Below are 19,335 nucleotides of genomic sequence, written 5' to 3'. Positions count from 1 at the left end.
CAGACTCTGAATTATTCAACCACATATGCCCCTGTGCATGAATCATAATAAACATATCCACATGCATTTCTATGGAACACATGCTCTCTGTCCTCTTTTTCTCAAATCCATATCCTCTACAAGCCTGCTTAACAGGTGAATTGAAAATTCGCCATGTACTGAACAAAAGAATTGCAATTTCAGGATTCAGTATTGGAAAATTAGCAAGAATATGGGGATGAAAATATTTGAAGAAGTAGCATCATCTCCCCTTAGTCTCTGCGTACAATGTGGCCCTGACTTACATCAAGCAACAATGTGTTTAACAGCCTACTCAATTGTGATGTTCATCAACATTTTACAGGAGAAAGTGCTTGCATCTTCTCTATTCCACAAAGAGCCTGCCCTCTCAGTATGCACATACTTGATTCAGAGCTAATTTTAACTTGAATAACTCAGCCTGTTTGACCTAAGGTGTGCTGGCAACTTATATGTAAAGCATTTACGGTGTGAGCTATTTTTAACTTATACCCAATCAGCTGGCTTGCTGCATAATATGAGCACTGGATTTTAGCCCGCGAAACTATTGGAGCTATTCCCTCAAGCGTGAAGGTGCAAACCTACACAGTGGGCACTGGAGTGTAACACGCCATCATTAGGAACTCTCTCGAGGGCCAGGCATGGTGGCTCACCCCTGTAATCCTAGCACTTTGGGAGGCCAAGGCAGGCAGATTGCTTGAGCTCAGCAGTTCCAGACCAGCCTGGGCAATACGACAAAATCCTGTCTCCACCAAAAATACAAAAATTAGCTAGGTATGGTGGTGCTCGCCTGTGGTCCCAGCTACACAGGAGGCTAAGGTGGGAGAATCACTTGAGCCTGGGAGGCAGAGGTTGCAATGAGCCATGATAGTGTCATTGCACTCCAGCTTGAGTGACAGAGTGAGACTCCATCTCAAAAGAAAAAACAAAAAAGATCTCTCTAGAAACTGCCCATTTGTCAATGTTGACCAATGTTCATGATGAAGACTTTGAGAAAATACAAGATCCCGAGTTGTCTTCAGAATTATCAAAAGCAGATTGTATTCCGGTTGGCTTCATTTTGTTAGTTGAGTGTAACCCATGTTAGTTTATGGCAAATTGATAAATGACGCCAAACACCATATTCTTTGAACCCATCATGTAAAATATTCTGTAATCTGAAGATTAACAGATTATCATCACCAGCTAAGTAGAAGCCATAATTTCCTAAGCATTTCTCATTTAAATCAAGAGTATTTAAATAGGAAATACCATCATGGTTATTATCATTATTATTATAAATAAAAAATCGTTACTCTTAAAGTATTGGACAGTACACCATGATTCATTAGATAATTTAACAATATTACTAATTAAATGCTTACTCTGTATCACACACTACATTAAGCTACTGCAAAATATATTATAACTCCAGATGCTAGATATTATCTTTATTTTACAGATAATAAAACTGAGTCAAAAAAGACTTGATTTTTCTAGCCATATAACCAGCAGAGGCAGAGGATGGGATGAGAAACCCAGTCTTACTGATTCCAAGTCCCTGCCCTTCATGCCAACTTCACTCTTCAAAAAATGAAAGGTAACTAAAGTTTTCAAAGAGGTGAAACCAATTCCAAACGAGGCTGTACTGAAGTTATCAGGGCACTTCACAGTAAAGACTATCCTTTAAATTTGAAAAAGGTTGGACAAGATAAGACTTGTTTATATCCTAGAAGATAATAAATATAGGCAACGCGTCACCCCTTAAGCTTCTGTAGGCCGAAAACAAACAGGCAATAAAAGGGGTTAACATCAGACTCCCTGGAAGATTTTTAATGCCCAGCGATCCAGGGATTTAAGAGGATGTATTAATATCCTCCTTTTGGAAACCTGACAAATACCATCTCCCATAAAACGCCATCTTGAAGAGATGCAGTGACCTCCCCTCACCACCTGCCCGTCATGGCTCAAGTGCCACTTTCTCCATGTGTCTTTCTCCATTAGTGACTCCTTTTCTCCTCACAGAAGGCCTGACCACACCTGTTCTTGCAGCACCTGTGGGTCTTCACTGACCTGGCTTGCATGTGTATGCCACTCCCCTGCTCCTGCTATGCACATCTTCACATCTCCACCACCCAACACGTCATTGCTATGCACGTAGCCTCCATAGTAAGGCCTCAGTGATGTGGGCTTGGACATGCTATCTTGTTTTGTTTGCTAACGAACAAAGGAAGTCTTCCGGATGGAAAGACCAAAAACCCAAGAGAAGGTGGTTGCAGTGGATTGAATACTTGTGTCCCACCAAAATTCATATGTTGAAGCCCCAACCTCCAATGCAATGGTGTTTGGAAGCGATGCTTTCAGGAGGTGGTTTGGTTTACATGCAGACACGAGGGTTGAGACCCCTTGATGAGATTAGCACTCTTATAAGGAAAGGAGGAAACCAGGGTGTCCTCTGCCACTCACAGACACAATTAGAAGACGCCGTCTGCAAACCAGGAAATGGGTCCTTGCAAGACTCTGAGTCTATCAGCACCTTCATCTTGGACATCCAGTCTCGAAACTGTGAGAAATACATGTCTGTGGTTTAAGCTGCCCAGTCTATGATATCTTGTTATAGCAGCCAAAGTTGACTAAGCTGGTGGCATTTCCGAACCTTATGCAAATTTTCTAGACTAATGCTACTTCTCGTGATTCTGTCTTGCTGAAGTTATCTCTCAGCACTGTCCCATCATCGGAAAGTTATGTATCTGAGCATTATATTCTCAGCCCAGGCCCGCCATCTTCCCTGTCAAAGACACACTGTAATAGTTTACTGGTTTGTTCTTAGTATCTTATCATTTATGACAAATATAGGCATAAGAAGTCATCATTTGATTAGCACCTGTATCTCTTAATTAAATATATGCATGTGTGTTTATAAATGCTTGGTATCAGATACTATTATACCTAGAATAGGTAAATCATTTATTTTCTTCAGCTCAAATTTATAGCCTTCTCCTCGTTTGTCCGTCCTGCGTTATGTGTTGAAGTAAATACTAACCTTGGGGTCAGAGAGGTATAGTTTTGATCCCTGGCCCTAAGTACTTACCAACGTGGTGGCCCTGGGGCAAGTTATTTTCTGAAGAGCAGGTGGAGGTAGGTGGCTGCCCACCAGGCAGGATTGTTGTCAAAACTAGATGAAAACGTATATATCAAGCACCATGCTGGACACATCATAGGCACCCAATAAATGCCAACATTGGTTATGTAGAAATTATTACGTGTTATATTTAATTTCATACGTTGCCCGAAAGCTTTTATATCTCAGAAGCATACAGATCTTAAATACATCCTAACAGTATACATGTTCTCCCTTACCATTAAAATCATGTACACGGAAATACGGAAACTTTTCCTAAGAAGGTTGTCCCGAGCTTGTGTGTTGTGGGACCATGCACACACATGTGGGTACAGCATATGAATCAAGTTCCATATCTTAAAGATGAGTGTTCATTTCTATCAAACTCAGTGTGGTCATTGAAATAGGTGTATGATAAACACAGCAAAGACTTGGAACCAACCCAAATGCCCATCAAGGATAGAATGGATAAAGAAAATGTGGCACATATACACATGGAATACTATGCAGCCATAAGAAAGGATGAGTTCATGTCCTCTGCAGGAACATGGATGAAGCTGGAAGCCATTATCCTCAATAAACTAACACAGGAACAGAAAACCGAACACCGCATGTTCTCACTCATAAGTGGGAGTTGAACAATGACAACACATGGACACAGGGAGGGGAACATCACACACCGGGGCCTGTTGCGGGGTGGGGGGCAATGGGAGGGAGAGCATTAGGACAAATACCTAATGCACGTGGGGCTTAAAACCTAGATGTCAGGTTGATAGGTGCAACAAACCACCGTGGCACATGTATATCTATGTAACAAACCTGCACGTTCTGCACATGTATCCCAGAACTTAAAGTAAAATAAAAATAAAAGAAATAGGTATATAAGACTTATAGAAATACACACAAAAAAAATCACTTAAAAATACAAGATTGATAGCATGCATTGAAAATGTCCCTCCCAGAAAAGTCATGGTTCCAACTAATGATTCATTTAAACAAAATCACTTAATAACCATCTACAGCTATTTGAAAGTAATTCTTGAATAAATAAGCAGTTATTTGCCTCCCACACAAGAAGACATACCAGTCCAAGGCCAATGCATGGGAAACAAACTTGATCCTCCAGTACAGGTTGTCAGCAAAGTCCTGTGTGAGTGCACAGATCTGAGGGCCACAGAGGACATCAGGAGACACAGGCAACGCCCAGGTGTCCCCAGGGTGGCTGGGCTCAGCGAGAGGCACCCGGAAGGGTTTGGAATTGTCTTAGATTCACAAAAGCCTAAGATTGGCCCTCTGAGTTTAGAACCTCGCTTTTAAGCAAAACTTGCAGCTATTGACATGAAAAGACTTCTATCCTTTAGGGCTCTTTGGGTCAGAGCTGGGAAAATTCCCCCGCTTTGCTCTGGAAGTCCATCTTTATGAAGAAATTCCTAAACTTTGTAAAACTGAAATACAAACTTCTATCCAGAACATATGTGCATTTTTTTTAAACTAGTAGATGATATAAAACTGCATATTTCAATAACATTCTCTAACTCTAAATGCCCTTGCAGGAGCCATTTCGGCCCTTTTTTCCCATCATCAAACACCTTCCTCTAACAGAGCTCTTTGTATTAGACAAAAGAAGACAGGAGTGCAGTTGACAGGAGCAGGGACACTGACTGGGTGCAAGGACTCACAGCCTCCGCCCGGGGTGTCTGCCTATCTTCAAAGCATTCTGTCAATATTTAAAGACAGTGACCCCTGGGAATAGCCTGTGGACCCAGAAGAGGGATGGATCAGTCAAGGCAAAGTTCTTTCATTGTGTTCTCTTATTTATTCTTTTACACAACCACAAGTGAGCTGTTTATTCTGGGCACTGCTTCCTTATCACTAAAGCAATTACAGGCAGTGGTTTGAAAACATCTGCCAAAGGGAATTCAGAATTAGGATTCTCCATTTCTGGAGGTACCTGTCAGCACTCCTCTCACTCTGGGGGGGGCGCGATTCCTGCACTGTGCCGAAAAATCATGTGAAGTCAAAAGAAAAATGAAATGTGTTTAAAGCACTTTTTAAAATATCATTCTTCTGCTGAAAACATGTGCACACTCTTTTAATTTAATCCCTATAATTATCCTGTGAGGTTGTCATCTCTTTTCCACACAAGACAAAAAGAGGCTCAAGCCCCTACAACTAGCAGGTTCGACTCAAACCCAGGTCACCGGACCTAAAATTTTATGTTCTTCCAGTTAAACCACATCTGCTTTGTGTTAATTTGATAAAATCAATGTTTGCCTAATCATTTTAAGATGTAAAGAGTATTCATGAATGTTAAGTTAGCAGTTGGATTATTTTTATTAGATGTTTATTGATATTGAAAAATGTCTATTAGAGCACTAAGTTTTAGCAGATTTGGGAAAATTTCCACTTCTTGCTTCATGTGATTGAAAAGCATGATGTAACTCATGAGAATACATTCAAATGAATGGACTGACACCGAAGGGACAAAGTCTTTCGATTTTAATGTAGTGATAGTTATTCTAAACATGAAAAAAACAACTTTAAATGTATAGATATTATATATTATGTAATATACAATTTATATAATATATAATACTTATATGTTATATATAATTTGTATGATATATAATATTTATATGCTATACATAATTTATACAATATATGCTTATATGTTATAATTTATATAAGTATATTTATATGTTATATATAATTTATATAATATATATTACTTATGTTATATATAATTTATAATACTTATATGCTATATATAATTTATATAATATATTATATATTATAATTTATATATAATATATATTATAATTTATATATATTATATATTATAATTTATATATTTATATATAACATAAGTACATATATTATACAATATATAAAATATATAATATACAAGTATACATAATATATTCAATTTCATCTGAATGACTCATAGTAGTTAACATTTTGTTTAGATATAGATTTTGGGATTTTTCTTTGCTTGCCAAATTACAGACATACATTTTCTCTTCTTTACCAGCCATCTAGAAATGAATGGCACTGTCCTCCTCCTATATCATCACTGGTCCACCCAGTTCTAGATGCTGATATAGTTTTAAAATAGAGTCAGAGCTTGATGGCAGCCTAATTTTAGTCACACTCATTCTCCCTGCCATAGATCATGTTCCAAACTACTATTTCCATCAGGACACTTATTACATTCACAATTCTTACATATTTTATTGCAGTTCTAAATTCTCTTCTAAAATTTGTAATATTGTGGGGAAGCACTTGGCCAAAGTGGACAATTAAACTCCCTTTGGAATAACGTGTGGTAGGAAAGTGAATATGGGAATCAATATTTTTGGACTTAAGTGAGCTCCACTTAGAAGAATCAACATCATCCAAGCCCAGTTTTTGAAGTAAAAATAAGAGATGTCTTCATTATAAAACAATTTACTGGGTTCATTATAGAAAATGCGTGGCTGGATTTTTAAAGTATTTTGATGTCATCATTTCAGCCACATTTAAATTGATGGCTAAAATCAAATCCAAAGTTGCAAAATTGAAGCCATTGTCCTTGTTTTATACCAAAAATAGTAGCCATAAAATAAAGCTGCCTCAGGGCTAATTGCATCCTTTATGTTGAGTTTAATGACTCAGCAGTCTAATTTTCTTTCCCCCTGTAAACATTTTTTGAATCTTCATTACACATCATCAAATTTTTAGCTAAACACCAGAGGTCCTGTCTGGGCCCTGCTGCTCACTGCACAGAATGCCAATGACTGAGGTCATGATTACTGCTAAGGAAGAAGGCTTTAATCGGGTGCTGCAGCTGAGGAGATGAGAGCTCAGACTCAAATCCACCTCCTTGACCAACTAAAATTAGGGGTGTATATAGCAGGGAAAAAAAATGTAATGATGGGTAACAAAACAGGAGTGAAGCATCTGGCATCTCGTTGCCTGGATTTGGTAATCTGGTGAGTTTCAATTCTTTGAAGCTATTTTTAGAGGACTTGGGGTCCTTTTCTGAGGAAGGAACTCAAATGAAACCAATTAATTTCAAGCTTTAAGATCAGAAGGGTTAATTTCTTTCTTTTTTCAATGTTTTATTGTTTTATTTTTAATTTCTAGGGGTACATTGATGGTATATACATTTACAAGGTACATGAGATGTTTTAACTCAGGCAGGTAATGTAAAATAATCACATCATGGAGAATGGGGTATCCATCCCCTCAAGCATGTTTGTGTTACAAACAATCCAATACACTCTTTTAGTTATTTTAAAAAGTACAATTATTTTTGACTATATTCACCCATTCCCATTTTGCTATCAAACAGAAGATCTTATTCTTTCTTTCTGTATTTTGTACCCATTAACCAACGCTCCTTGCCCTCACCCCTCACTATTCTTATCAGCCTCTGATAACCACCAGAAGGGTCAGTTTCTATGTTGTTCAAAAAGAAACCAAACACAAAACTGTCTATGGGACTATTAGGTAGGTTTCAAAATTCTTATTTGAAATTAAGCTTGGGCTTGTTTCTGTGAAATCAGAGTGTGGATCATCCCCTTGAGTTACTGACTTCATGGATAATCAGAGTGCTTGGAACACGAGCTAGGAAAGACACTGTCAAGAGATGTGTCATTCACAGCTAACACTGCGACTTTCAGGAAGCACCTCCATGTCTCTACGCTTGTCTTCACTTTTCTAGGATAGGGAGGTGCCGCAACATTGATGATGAGAGTTGCATCCTGCATGACTTCTGTATTTGCTGGTGAATGGGTTAAGAATATGCCACCCCAATATATGCTGCTGTGGCATTTTTTAATTAAAGATACTTAAAAAAAAAAAAAGCCAGTTAGAAGATCATGTCATTCTGTTCATTGAAAGCAGGAGATAGAATTCCCCAGCGAAATATACCCTCCTGATACCAAAAGGGAAGCAGCATTCTCATCATCAAGCACAGAAAACTGAAGCCCAGGGACGTCTGTACTAACAAACCTTACTACACTAACACTCATCCGCCCGGTTACTTCTCTAGCTGATCCCTCACCCTCACCCAAGTCCCTTGGCCTTGCCATGTTTCCCAACCAAATATTTTTTGTCCAAGCCAGTCTATCAGTGGCTGGTTGTAACTGCTTCTTTGGATCTTCATTTCCTTATGAGGGCTCCCTGGCCACAGGAAATTTGCATTAAATAAATCTGCATGCTTTTCTCCTGTTAATCTTTCTTATGTCAATTTAATTCTTGGGCCATAAGAGGACAGTGGAGTTTTGTCTCCCTGACACTGAGGAGTGTCTTTTCCATACCCACATAGAAGAAGCTTGTTCAAATCTCTCAGGACATTCGGGAGAGATGTGACTGGTCAAGTAGGGGTGGATGGTGGATGTAAAAGAATTATGAGGATATGACAGTATTGGATATGAAATATCAAATGTATGTCCAATAAAATGCAGGATCCTATACTAATTTAAAACCACAAACACAAGCGTGATGTCAGTTTGCCTCTCCCTCTGAATGCACCTGTGTGCAGCTCACAGGAAGGCGACCTTCCATCTTGGTTTGCTCAGGGCAGATCCACATTCACTTTGTTGCTTTTAAGCCCAGCTTAGCATTTCCAGGAACCAAAAAGTCTGTGGTTACCCCACAGCTGATGGATGAAAGATGATCTGCCCCCCTGGAAGGCTGCAGGAGGCTGACTCTGTCCCCTTTCTATTAAAATCCATGGTGAACAGGGATCTGGAACTCAACATTTCTAATTTTGGGCCGGGAAACTTGCCTTTCAAATAAATTATGAAAGCAGAGCCTTTATTGAGAAAGCAATAAAACAGTAAAATCTATTTACAAAAAGCAACCATCTCAATTTTAATTTCCTCTACTTTTCTTCCAGATATCCTGTGTGTAAATGCTATATTTTTCTTCCAGTTTCAGTGAACTGCTCTTGCAGGGATCTCTTTGAAGATTTCAGTGGGTGCTGAGCACTGTGTTCTTGCTCATTTGTGCTGAGAGGCTCACGCTGGGGCCGAGGCTCCCTGAGCCCCCCCATGCTAATTAATGGCTGGTGGCCTTTGGAAGCACACTGCCGTCTTGAAAATAGCAGGGCCTTGAGTAATGGCCAAGTCTGGCCTGTAAAAACACTTGATCTTTTCTCCACTTAAGTCTCTTGAGAAAGAAAGATAGCGCCGCTCTCTCAGCCCACTCTTGCTCTCCACTCAGTGAGGACCAGAGTCCATGTTGATGACCTGGGGACAGAGCAGCCATGAGCTCTGAGTAAATGCCTCTCTGCACCTCCTACCAATCCCTTTGTTTCCTTTTCCGTCATATTTGCTTATCTGAATTTCAAGGCTTCTCTCTTTTAAATCTGAAAATTTTCAGCGTGACTGAAATGGATTGCTTTGTTCACTGCATCTGCTTTTTGTTCTTAAGGAAGTTCAATAGGCTGGAACCACTGAACACTTAGTGTGCTTATCTGCTTCGAAGTAATTGCAATGCCTTATATTTGACAAATAAAAATACATGAGAGAGCTGGGCATAAATTGGACACAGTAAATACTTTTTGCATGAGTAAGTGGGCAAAGATGATAGTATAATTTTATTCAAAATTACAAATAGTGTCTCTTTTATTTTGAAATGGACTATAATAGAGGTGTAAAGGACCAATTTTAAATGTGCTAAACCTTACAAATGCCAGTAGAAAGTTTAATCATCCAGTGATATTTGTAAAGAAGGAATTAAGAACTAGACAGAGGTGCTTTGCATTTAGCTTTTAGATTTTGAAACTGCTACGTGATTCGAGGCAAATGACTCATTCTGTGTGTCTCTGTTCCCTAATGTCAATGAGGAAATGTAGTGATAATGAAAAATTACTCTTTATCACATGTGCAAAACTTTGCTACAATGCATGTGCTTACTAAATATTAGCAATATTTATAATTATTATTTATACAATAAAATATTGGGGAAAAGGCCACTTGGCAAAAACACAAATTCTAGATTTTTCAGTGAAATGAAATTTAGTGGCACTTCTGCAATATTTCGGTAGGGCATTCTGAATTTCTCTTTCTCCTCAATTAAAAAATATTTACATTTAAAAGCTTCTAGGTGAAACTGTAGCATAATACAGATTCTGACATGCTAGAGTATACTGTAATGCTACAGTAAATAAAACAGTGTAATAGTTGTTAATTAACTCACATTGATCAACTAGAAAGAATAGAGAGGTCAGAAATAGACTCACTTAGATCTCTAACAAAGGAGCAAACTTAAAAAGTTAAAATAAGTTAAAATTAAATCATTAAATTAAATTAATGAAATATTACACAGCTAAAAAGGGTTACTTCACTTTCGAGGCTCTGCAGAGAATTATGTACAATATTCTGATTTTTTAAGCAGTAATCTAAGGGTCATCTTAGTAAAAATGTGAGTGATATGCTTATTCCCAACTCATCATAAAATGAGAAAAATAACAGCCACTGAACAACTACATGCTTTGGTTTAAGGTGTGAGATGATGTGCTCTGAGGTTGGGAACATGCCACCACTTTCTGGGAGCTGCAGACAAGTTCCTACGCACTTCCCCACCTTCCAACTCATCCACAGTTACCAGGAAGTGAATCACGGGACTTGCAGCTTAGTGTCAGGGGCCTGTGACTAACATTGGACTAAGCCATCTCCGGATGATCTAGTTAACTCCTGTATTGTCCTTCCCGCATACCACCCTTGCTTATGCCATCAGAAATGCCACGGTCTCCTTTGGTTACAGAATGTTTCAGGAAGAAAGGGAATGGAAGGATAGTCAGAGGTAATTATGGAGAGAAGCAGAAATATTCTTGAAGACAGGAAAGTGTTTTTATTCTCACTCTGCTCAAACATTTCCATTTTATTCTGTTCCTGGAAGAGCCACCGTTGACTGTGTCTTCCACGTTCATCTAAGGACAGTTCAGTTCACTTTTAATCCACCAAACAGAAACTTTAGAGTGTGCTTACTATGTGGCAGGCCTGGTTCTAAATGCCTTACATGAGTTATCTCCTTTAATCCTTACACCAATCCTACAAGTAAAGTACTATAATTAACCCCTTTTGAGTGATGAGACCATGGTCAATAAGTAAAGCAGAGGCGCAGAGATAGAAAGTGATTTTGACAAAGTTACAATCTATTCATTGGAGACACCATGATTCCAAACTACTGGGCTCAGAAAGAACATGAGCTTTAAATCAGATATTTCCTCCAGCATTTCATATGCACATTGACTCCAATTAAATAAAGCTGCAAATAATCATGTTCATTAATTAAGTAGCAAAGGTGCTACACAGTGTCACCAGTAAGTATTGATCTATGCGTAATATTTTAACAAGGTAACGGTGGTCGCTAAATGGAGTTCTTGCTTTAGCAGACATAAAATAATAATAAATGTAATCCTAACAACGATCTAGCCTGGGCATAGTGGCTGACATCTGTAATCCCAGCACTTTAGGAGGCTGAGACAGGAGGATTACTTAAGCCCAGGAGTGTGAGACCAGCCTGGGCAACAGGGCGAGGCCCTGTCTCTACAAAAAATACAAAAATTAGCCAGGCATGGTGGTGCGCACCTGTAATCCCAGCTACCTGGGAGGAGGCTGAGTCAGAAGGATCGCCTGAGCCCAGGAGGTGACAGTGACCAGAGCTTGCATCACTGCACTGCAGCCTGGGTGACAGAACAAGACTCTGTCTCAAAACAAAATAAAACAAAAATTCCCTGAATCTAAAATTTGCTATAGCCTTTGATAAAATATTTGAAGCAATTTCTTCTGCATGTGGGTAAACTATCACAGTTGTGTTCAAGGCTTCTCAACCTGTGGGGCAATGCAATGTCTGTACTAATTGGGGGACACCTTCCAAATAGACTGTTAGTACTCATCTACTTGTCAATTAGCCAACCCTTGCAAGTGTTTTTACATTAATGAGATGTGATTCAATGGTACTGTGATGATATCGTAACTTCCACTCTCAAAATATTCTTTCACTAGTTTGTTTGTCCTCAGGGGGTGTGTGGAGTTGTAGGAAGGCTGAGAATTACATAGAGCCCATAGCTGATACATCTTTGCCACAGTTTGTACTGAGATACTCTTAAATGTTTTCTTACTGTTACAAGATAAAGTTAAATTTATTAAAAAAAAAAAGAAATAGTCATATTTTAATTTTCTAAACTAGCAAAATTGAGATTTTTTGAATAGGTGGTCTGATTACTCAAATGCATTTATTTCATTTAATGAATAATTAAATAATAAATAAATTAAATTAATTAAAATAAGGTAGAAGTCGGCCCCATTATTTGACTGGTTAATGCGTGTTTCTGTGTGGGGGTGGGGAGTGCTGACAGGTTTCATCATTACCCTGGTACTAAAGTATCTTTTTCTCTGTAACATATATGGCGAAATCCTCTAGCAAAACTATATCAATGGGCCGGGTTTGGTGGTGCACACCTGTAACTCCAGCACTTTGGGAGGCTGGGACAGGCAGATCACATGAGGTCAGGAGTTCGAGACCAGCCTGACCAACATGGTGAAACCATGTCTCCACAAAAAATACAAAAAAATTAGCTAAGCATGGTGACAGGCACCTGTAATCCCAGCTACTCAGGAGGCTGAAGCAGGAGAATCAGTTGAACCTTGGAGGTGGAGGTTGCAGTGAGCCAGGATCATGCCACTGCACTCCAGAATGGGTGACAGAGTGAGACTCTGTCTCAAAAAATAAACAAAAACAAAACAAAAAACTATCAATGAAGAGAAGACGGATGCTTTCTTTATGCAACACAATCTGTAATTTCTATTTCAATGCAAGACATCTAAAAACTTGGCATAGCCAAAGAGGAAGCTCAGGACCTACCTGAATGAAGCATTGTATTTACACATAACTTTATAATCTTCCAACCTTTGGCTTCTATCCTATCCTAACAAAAATATATAACAACTGGTATGGTTCCTAAGTGCCCTTTCGTGGCAGGCACTGGGCTAAGTGCTTTTATAGCAATGTAATAAACAGTTATAGAAAATCTGATAAGGTAAATATTATCGCTATTTTAGAATTTGAGAAAATGAGGCTCAATACCATTTTTAAAACATTTCTCCTTGGTTTTAAAAAAGAAGCAGTTGCAGTGATCTAAAAATATGAAGAAAGAGAGTCTGTAACTTGAATATTTTCAGGCAGAATTTGAATCTGTGACTTACATGGCTTCCCGATTCAGCATGTTTCATTGTGAAAACACACTCTAACATGATTTTAATCAAGCGCTCTCATTTCACTCGCCTGAATGATGGTCTTTGTCCAGCTCATGAGGCAGGATGCTGGGGATCTGGTCTCATGATGAGCAGAGCTGTAACTCAGCCGTCTTCCTGCTCCAGGTCAGATTTCACTCAACTTCGCAATTGTCCTCTGACTCATCTGGAGAGGCCTGGGGAACCCACTGCATCCCCGTCTCCTACTCCAGCCGCTGAGGACCATGACCGTACGAGATTGCTTCTCCTGACTTCACGCTGTTGTACCCTATACACCTCAGTGCCCTGGGGCAAAATCCTTCACAGCCCCCCTTAGTCACTATCCTGAGATTTCGCCAACAGCACCACAATTCATACACACCTCACTGAACTCGAAGTTACAAGCACATGCCCAGAAGAAAAGACTCAGGGAAAGAGACTCCGGAACGATCAGGCAGGAGACTCACTGCTCTCCGTGGGGCCTGTCACCTCTAGTGTGCCTCAGTGCCTCATTTGACCCAGGCCACCGGACATTTATATTTTAACAACAATTTTCCTTTTCTTTTTTTTTTTGAGACGGAGTCTCACTTTGTCGCCCAGGCTGGAGTGCAGCGGCGCGATCTCAGTGGCTCACTGCAACCTTCACCTCCCGTGTTCTCTCCTGCCTCAGCCTCCTGAGTAGCTGGGATTACAGACGGGTCACCACAGCCAGCTAATTTTTGGATGTTTAGTAGAGATGGGGTCTCACCATGTTGGCCAGGCTGGTCTCGAACACCTGACCTCAAATGATCTGCCTGCCTCGGCCTCCCAAAGTGTTGGGATTACAGGTGTGAGTCACCGCACCCGGACACAACAATTTCTGAGGGAAACATGCGGTCTGACTTATGCCCATGTGCCTTTTACTACCGGTTATGGCTATTCAGAGTCCTCTGGACCCTAATAGGCAAAGATATTATTAGGCATTAGTATTGTTTCTTTGGAAAAATGTTAATATCCTACTGGTACTTTCATCTTTATATACTAAAAAAATAAAATTAAAAAATGCCATTCAATTACCAAAGACAAGGGTAAAAAAAGTGATCCTGTTTTTTGTGTGATTAACTTGGATATGATTTATTGCCAAAAGTAACATTAATATTATATTGGTAAACTCTTAAGAAGGTTTATAATATTAAATCCCTTCTCAGTAATAATCAGACATACATTTATTCTAGATGTAGAATACAGATCAATACATAGAGATAAATAGGTACCAATAGATACAGTCACCCACACTGTGTCAGGTAATTTGCTATAGTGAGTCAAACTGGTCAGAAGTCAATGAATCAATACTATTTATCAAATGCTTGTCAAGACAACAGGCATAATATGTTCTGGGTCTATAACCAAGTAGGAGGGAAGTCACTTATGAATGAGATTATATTCTAGGAGAAAACGAAATACACACACACACACACACACACACACAGACATATATTTGATAAATGATTATTTCAATTATTGTCAGGTGTCCAAGAAATGATAAAATCTGAGTAATGTGGTATATAATGACTTCTGTTAAGAGTGTGGGGTAGGCTGACGATTGTGTGGGCTGACTTAGCTGGGTATTGATACTAGGACTTATACTGAAATTGCTGGTCAAATTATGGGAGGAGGCAGCTGCCTGAGATTCATTTATCCATTATACTTATGGTTACTGAGCCCTACAATGTCCCAAGCACAGTTCTACAGTGAATAGAACACTAAAATCCCCACCCTTATTCCATGAGAGAGACAATAAACAAAATAAATAAATGTATACATATATGTAGTTATAAGGTAATAAAAAGATACAAAGAGAAAAATAAAACAGAAAGGGAATTAGAAAATGCGTGTGTGTGTTGTGTTTGTTATGGTGTGTGTGTTGTATGTGTGTTGGGGTATATTATGTGCTGTATGTGTGTTTCGTTTGTGTTGCGTATAGATGTGTGTTGGGTGTGTCTTGAGTGTGTGTGTGTGTGTGTTGGGTGTCGAGTGTGTGTTCTTTGTTATTGTGTGTGTGTTGGGTGTCGAGTGTGTGTTGTATTTGTTATTGTGTGTGTGTTGGGTGTCGAGTGTGTGTTGTATTTGTTATTGTGTGTGTGTTGGGTGTCGAGTGTGTGTTGTTTGTTATTGTGTGTGTGTTGGGTGTCGAGTGTGTGTTGTATTTGTTATTGTGTGTGTGTTGGGTGTTGGGTATAGGGGTGTGTGTGTGTTGAATATGTGTGTTGTGTTAGTGGCTGAAAACACCATTTGGAAAAGCATCTACGTAGAGAGAGTATGTAAGATCAGGAGGCTGGGTGAGGTCCCAGGTTCAGGTTGAGCGGAAGGCCAGGCCCGAGACTCTCCACCGTGCAGTGTTGTGTGTGTGTTGGGGTATTCCGTGTTGTGTGCGTGTGTGTTGGGTATAGGTGTGTGTGTGTGTTGAGTATGTGTGTTGTGTTAGTGTGTGTGTGTGTTGGAGTGTTACGTGTTGTGTGTGTGTTGGGTATAGGTGTGTGTGCTGTGTGTTGTGGGTGTACATGCTGGAGAGGGGCTCACAGAGCTCACCGACAAGGTGAATGTGTCCATAGATGGGGCAGGGACCTTTGAAACTCAGGGAGGCCATGGCTCTGGAGAGGAGTCCAGGAAGGGCCCAGTCATGCTCAGGTGTCCACACCTCACTTCCTAGACATGGGCTGCCAGGAGCACAGCAGGATGCCGAGCAGACAGACAGGGGTACTCAGGCTGAGGATTTTCCCAAACTGACACCCAGAAGGCTGATCATCAGTCCTGCCTGCTGCACATGAGGGAGCAACTGTGTCAGGCGGGCGGCTGCATACATGAGTCTGGGGAAGAGGGTCAGGCTGAAAACACTGTTTGGGAAAGCATTCGTGTAGAGACAGTATTTAAGATCAGGAGGCTGGGTGAGGTCCCAGGTTCAGGTTGAGTGGAAGACCAGGCCCGAGACTTCCCACCATGCAGAACCCAGGAGAAAAGGAAGGAGCCAGCCCTGGGCCTGAGAGGGAGGCTGGGTGGGTGGACACAGCAATGGAGGAGGTGAAGTAGATACCCAACTGGTGTGGGCTCTAGAGGGAATGAAGGGGAGAGCCTGGAGGAAGCAGGTACCATTCTGCTTCGAAAGCAACGCCAAAAAGGAAGTGGGAAGAGTGGTCCACGCAGAAGTAACAGAACGTGCAGGGAGCCAGGGGAAACGGCAAGGAATGAGCCTGGACACAAAGCAATACCGGATCCTAAAGACCACAGAAACCTGCTGGATTCATTCCGGGTGTGAGGGGAAGTCACAGATCATTAGCACCCGGTGTAGCTTGCCAGTCTGAAGTATGTCAAGAAAAGTAGCGAAAATTGTATGCTACCTGGGTTTTTAAAGATGATTAGGACATTAGCTGAAGACATGAAGGGAATTTGGAGGAGAAAAAGTCACGGGGTAGAAAGAACATTCACAACAGAATTGGAGGCTGTGTGTGTTTGTGTGTTTATTGAAAAAGTGTAGTGCGAGGATATTGCAGGAGCACAGGGGACATATCTCCAAGGACTTTGAAGACACTGTCTGAAAATCAGGTTTATCTTATAGATGCAATAAACGCTGGAAGACTTTGGAACATGGGCAAGGATATTAATCCATCTAAAATTATAGTGCTGCGATGCAGAATTTGCAAGCTAATGCCCTTTACCAAAAAAATACTTAATTTCCCATAAGAAATGCCAAGTAACAACAACAAAAAAAGAATTACTCAATGTGTCCTGTATGCCAAACCTCACTTTTATTAGGTACATTCCAATTAATCTTCTTAATAGATTATTAATATAAAATCATGAGAAATACAAGTCTGGCTGTATCTTATGATAATTAGAGTTTATCACAGATACAGAAGAGAACAATAATATAATATTTATTCATTGCTTTCCAGCAAATAAAAGAATAATATTATTTTGAAGGATGATAGTACTAGAGGAAAATGTTCATATGCTTCACAAAAGCATCCAGAAAGAAAATTTAGGTCTAAATATGTTATAAATAATTATTAGAAAGATTCTAGCAAATTGTATTTAAAAGTTAGTAAAACAGCAGTTTGGTTGGAAGGAAGGATGACAGCTAAACCCTAGTCTGAGGATATTCAATACATGATGAACAGGATTTAGGTTATAAATCAACCAGCAAACACTTTTCCAATTTAAAATAGCATTTTTTTTCATTTCATAGAAATTACCATTATATTTTTACAAGATATATTCATTGAACACGTTTGATAGTCTTCTAATTATTTTCTATCTTTATAAGAACACAACAAACCAGCCCTTCCACAAACTACGCTTGAAGATACGGGATAGATTTTTCCAATGTCAGAAATGTGACTTGCGGAAGACCTACCGTTTGTATATTTGCACACATACAAAAAAAAAAAAAGCTGTTAAGATTTTCTCACAGGGGGACAGGGAATGAGACATTTCCTACATATCAGTTACCTCGAATTTTCACTTGAAGCCATGATTTTTCCCAGATACATAATGAATTGGATGTCACATGGTTGATGTTATTCCATATGCCTTTCAAATGGACAGTTCAAATCATAAAACAGGCAGTTTAGACAGTCACATTGCACTTCCTGCAAATATTCTAATAATAATAAGAAGAATATGTAGTGTTTGCAAAACATGGTGCTTTCCATCTCTGAAGCACGCCACTAATTACCCAATGGGTTCACCGTGGCTTATCTCTTTGACTTGCTGTATACTTTCACATATCTTCAAACATGACTTACTTTTCTTCTCTGACATAAACTACATGGACTGCTTCGTCGCATCTCTTCTCTGTGAATATAATGTAAACGCAGTGAACCCGGGGGACGTGACCAAACAAGTGCTCAACCAAATCAATATAATCATTTGCTGTAATTAATCTAATTTAATCCGATTAGTGTGGTAATTAATTTGGACAGATCAGGGAAAAAAGTGAGCACTTTGGAAGATTCAAATGTCATCATTATATAACCCTGATGCACACTGAAGCTCTTCCATTTTACAGATGAGACAACAGTCAGTAAAGGAAACCCAAGTGTCCCCAAAGTACAGGGTCAAGTTAGAAAGTAGAGGCCAAGAATATTGAAAAAAGGTCAACAGAAATTTGTAAAATATACTTCTTCTACTCCTTATCATTTGAATTAAAATTTATTTCCATATTTTAAATTCTCTTATTTCTGTATTAGTGCAGCTCATTTGAACTCCCATGAAAATAGATTTATGAAAGAGAGTACGTTATCAGTTGCTTTGCCTTCTATATATGGGCCACATGGACTCTAGAGTTTGGGACTGTAGACTGTATGGGCCCCAGGATCCAGTAGGTCTTGGGTTCTGGTGAATGTGGCCACATTCCTCTTCCATTGAGGGTAGATGCAAGACAGCAGCTTCTCCTGATGCCATGAATAATTTCAGGCCCAACATTGCTAGGTCATCAATAATCAGCATAATCATCGTTTAGTCTAAATTGGCTTTCTTTTTTTTTGAAACTTTTCATTCAGTGAGGCTAAATTATCAAGTCTGGGCAAAACTGATTTCTCTCTGTAAAATGGCGGTCAGCTTCAACTTCATGATTCTGTAATTCTATAAGCGCTCTGAAAACATTTTTGGTTTTCTCCTTACACCTTTACAGTGTGCTTTAACTAAAACGAGGCTTAACAGATGCGTACTTTTTCGGAATTCCCCTTGATCATCTGAGTTCATCTTGATATTTAACTCTCGGTCTCTTCGTTATGTTTATATCAAGGCTAATTAATTTCCTTGCTGACTTAGTTTCCTTGTGTATAAAATGGAATTCTTTAATTTAATTGATAAGAAAGTCTCTGATTAATTAGTTTAGTTTTTAAAGTTTCTGACTGAAGTTACTCACTAACAAAGACTTGATCCTGTAAGATGATTTTATTACAACAATATAGCAGTTCCCTCTTCTGACGGCTGCTGGAATTGTTTTGACTG

At 39.4% G+C, this 19,335-nt stretch overlaps 1 protein-coding gene across 2 annotated transcripts in view; it reads right to left on the bottom strand.

Annotated features, from left to right (window-relative positions):
- The window catches only part of LOC139355625 (CUB and Sushi multiple domains 1), a 2,038,620-nt gene that overhangs the window by 718,243 nt on the left and 1,301,042 nt on the right, over window positions 1-19,335 (bottom strand). The window lies entirely within an intron of this gene.

This window comes from Macaca nemestrina, chromosome 8, assembly GCF_043159975.1.
Source record: "Macaca nemestrina isolate mMacNem1 chromosome 8, mMacNem.hap1, whole genome shotgun sequence".
In the NCBI taxonomy this organism is placed as follows: Eukaryota; Metazoa; Chordata; class Mammalia; order Primates; family Cercopithecidae; genus Macaca; species Macaca nemestrina.
This window is presented reverse-complemented; position numbering and strand designations above follow the sequence as displayed.